Source organism: Dermacentor silvarum, chromosome 9 (assembly GCF_013339745.2).
Source record: "Dermacentor silvarum isolate Dsil-2018 chromosome 9, BIME_Dsil_1.4, whole genome shotgun sequence".
Classification (NCBI taxonomy): domain Eukaryota; kingdom Metazoa; phylum Arthropoda; class Arachnida; order Ixodida; family Ixodidae; genus Dermacentor; species Dermacentor silvarum.
The window spans coordinates 141,980,221-141,984,055 of record NC_051162.1 but is presented as its reverse complement, the minus strand read 5'-3'; the positions used below and the strand labels follow the sequence as shown (position 1 = coordinate 141,984,055).

The 3,835-nt window shown below is 44.1% G+C and overlaps 1 non-coding gene across 1 annotated transcript; it reads right to left on the bottom strand.

The window, feature by feature from the left end:
• Positions 1-477: 477 nt before the first annotated feature.
• Trnag-ucc (transfer RNA glycine (anticodon UCC)) lies at positions 478-549 on the bottom strand. The gene has a single exon. It is a non-coding gene; the product is annotated as a tRNA-Gly (tRNA).
• Between the last annotated feature and the right edge of the window lie 3,286 nt (positions 550-3,835).

Here is a 3,835-nt window from a genome sequence, read left to right as displayed (position 1 = left end):
TTTTTGCACATCACGTGGGACTGTGCTGATGATGGTATGGTGGCGCTGATGGGAAATGGTCGATAATTTAATGCGTGGTTGACCCATTGGCCTAGTAGAGGTAATGGGGTTGGGGAAACAGGAGACGTCGACATAGCCAGGTATCGATAAATGTTTCTGTGCACGATTTACATCACGCGTATAACGAAAAGTTAAGCAAGGTGCATGGTCAATAACGACAAATAATAGCGTCGATTGCGCTGTCAAAGCACTGCCGCGATCTGTTGCTGCGATCGGAGAGGAGTGCACATTCTCACTGGCGCAGATGAAAACACTCGATACTCTCACCTCGGCGTTGCCATATGAACAGCAGCACCGCAAATTCCATTGCTACGCCGACAGTAAATAAAAGGTGAATTATCACTCTCCAGACCCGTGGTTGCTTCAAGTAGGCATGTAATAAATGTTCGTAATAAAAATAAAAAAAATTAAAAAATGTGCGTCGGCCGGGAATCGAACCCGGGTCAACTGCTTGGAAGGCAGCTATGCTAACCACTATACCACCGACGCCAGCTGTTCGAAACACTCACTGCGAAGCTCTTTGTCCGCATGAGAACATCCACGCCGAGAAAGGGAGCAGGAGAGCGAGATGTAACCGGGTCATTGACCAAGCGAGGACCGGCTCCCGTGAGCTAGACGTCGAAGCGCCGGTCTTATAAAAAAAATGCGCTTTCCGCATACAGTGTGTGACTGTGAAACACATTTGCTATTCTGCTGTATTGTGAGAGCATTTATTTTGTTTTTTCAATGCTTTTCCGTTCCTGACTTTTTGTTTTCTATTTTTTATGAGCGGTGCTAGCCCAATGGCTATTGCGTGGCGCTGCTGAAACCGAGGTCGCTGATTTTAACCCTGCCACAGCAGTTGCATTTCGATGAGGCCGTAATGCAACAACGTTCGTGGTACTTAGATGTGGGCTCGCGTTACAGGACCCCAGGTAGTGAACATTATGCCAGAATCCGCCTCAACGGCAGTCCTCATAATCAGATTGTAGTTTTGGCAAGTAAAACTCCTGAATTTAAGTTAAGGTAATAACTGATTTTGGTTCATTTCTACAATCTGTTCTCCAAAGTGCCAATATTAGATTTTTTTTATTTTTCTTCGTTGACAATTCTATGCCTGAAAATACCCTCCTGCCTAATTTGGCAGCTTTTTTTTTTTTAAACGGATTGCCTCTTTTATCTATGGTATATAGTAAACGCCATATAATGTCGTTTCATTTACAAGCTCTGCACTGCAAGCGAGGCCCAAGCAGTGCTGTTTATGAGAAAATGTGATGTGTAGTGATCATGGAGCAAATGTAATGTGGGGCACTATGCAGGATGCCTCGGGTTTCTCGCTCGCCTGAGCTTGTACAAAGAGTACCACAGGTGTGACACTCTCTATTGTTAAGAGCACGCGGTAGAGCAAAGTATTTCATTGCATTACGAGGTGTCTCACGCTTCGCAATGCTCATTGTTATTGCGCTCTTCGTATTCATAAGTTTCGCAAAGCTAGTGTTCCAATGTCGCATATAAAAAAGTCGACGAAGCAAACCTACCGGAGTCTATAATCCTTTTCTTACACATGCAATGAATGACATCACAGCTAACTAAAGAGTTCGCATTTTAGTTATAAGTGCACATCCTACACTCTAAGAAAAAAAAAAGGACGAAATGGGGTATCGAGGTTAGTCCTTTTGGGGAGTAACTGACCTGCCACAACCATTTGTCCTTTTGGGAAGTAACTGCGACGGGATGAACTGTTACTCCCCATGCGGTTACTCCATCAAGGGGACTAACAGTTCCTTTTTCCGTTGTCCCTCAAGGGAGTAACGGTCATTTTTTCCGATGCTCCGCAAGGATGAAATTGACGAAATTAGCCATTTACATGCTGATAAGAAAAAAAAAGCTATTGAGGTGACAAAAAGAGAAAAAAAAAAGTTTTCGGTGTACCACTCCACGACATGGACGAAAACAGCGAAGTGATTGGGGAGTAACTTTGCCGCTCCTCCTGCCGTGGCTCTCTGTTCGACCAGGGACTAAACAATTACTCCCGAAAATTTGCACACGACCGCACACTCCTGCAGATAGTCTTTTGAGGGACGAATGTGCCGTTTTTAGGACTAGCAGCCCAGTTACTCCCATTTTCCCCGGCATTTTTCTTAGAGTGTAGGTGTACTAGCCACGTCATAACATTACCGGTTAAAGACATCTGTGCAAACGCTGAATATTTTTGCACCTCTAGCAAATGGAATGTGAGTGCTCTAGATGAGATCCTCTATTTCGTAAGCCACCTCGAACACCAACTTGTTTACGGCTTTTCTTTATACACTAGTCAACACCTTGACGTATACCAGTACCTATCATCTCGTTCTCAATGGCTCCGTAATTGGTCAGCTATTGGATATGGGCGTCAGAGGTAATGTTTTACGTTTCATTAATAGGTTACTCAGTGAACTGCAGATGTTGGTTTAAGTTAGAGAATTCACTTTGAATAGCGCAAAGAAACCTTGAGAGTCTTCCCGCAGGTAACTGTTTTCTTTCCATGCTATTTAGCGTGGAAGGGAATGCACGTGTCAATATATACCAATGATATGTGCCTTTGGCTGTCTGTATACATTAACACAAGCGCCTGGCACTGACGGTTCAACAGACTGCCGTGTATGTGCAAGCTTACCTTGAATTATGGTACATTTACTGATTGAACGCAGAAGTCATGTTTTATGCTGTTTCTTAGATAGCAGCAGAGGACATGCAGCGCCGTAGAAGTATAGTACCTGAAGCACATTAATTCAGCAAGCTGATTACAACTGCTTGTTGGCCTATAGTTGGTGTTTGAAGGACATACTTTTTTTGCCGCCAATTAAGACAAAGACAAAAGGAAGCAACATGGACGACGGCATGCGCGGCCCTTCTAACTGATCGATTTTGGGGACACTGACCAAGAAATAAACAGAGATGCACGCATACGCAGGCTAATCACAAATTTAGGATATCCAGCGACCGAACAATTGTGTCTCTGATTGATAAAGCATAACTGATGTATCACTAATAGAGTTTTTCTTTTTCATATGGTAAGCTTCCATAAGCTCACGTGTCGCCTTACTCTTACTTCTACCTAGAATCTTGATCTGTTGGAAATGTGTTCCACCCATGCAGGCCTTGCTGTGCGTGGGAAAATGTGCCTACCCATCTTCCATTAGATTGTGGTCGCGTACCCTAGCTCCTTTATTTATACAGCGCTCGGTTTGCCCGATGTAGGACTTGTCGCGCGTAAGGGGAATTTCATCGACATAGACAACGCCTGCTCGATGAATGTTTTTAGCGGGACAGTATTTTAATTTTTTAAATGTTTTGGATATATGGACGAGTTTTTGATTCCTTTTGGCAGACAAGGCTACTTGAAGCGCTGTGATGGTATTCTAAACATTTTAATAACCACGACAAAGGGCCTTCCTTTACATATGAACTGCCACAGCTTCATCATCATCATCTTCTTCTTCTTCTTCTTCTTCTTCTCCTTCTTCATCAGCCTATATTTACGTCCACTGCAGGACGAAGGCCTCTCCCTGCGATCTCCAATTACACCTGTCTTGAGCTAGCTGATTCCAACTTGCGCCTGCAAATTTCCTAACTTCATCACCGCACCTAGTTTTCTGCCGTCCTCGACTGCGCTTCCCTGCTCTTGGTATCCATTCTGTAGCCCTAATGGTCCACCGGTTATCCATCCTATGCATTACGTGGCCTGCCCAGCTCCATTCCTTCCTCTTAATGTCAACTAGAATATCGTCTATCCCCGTTTGTTCTCTGATCCACA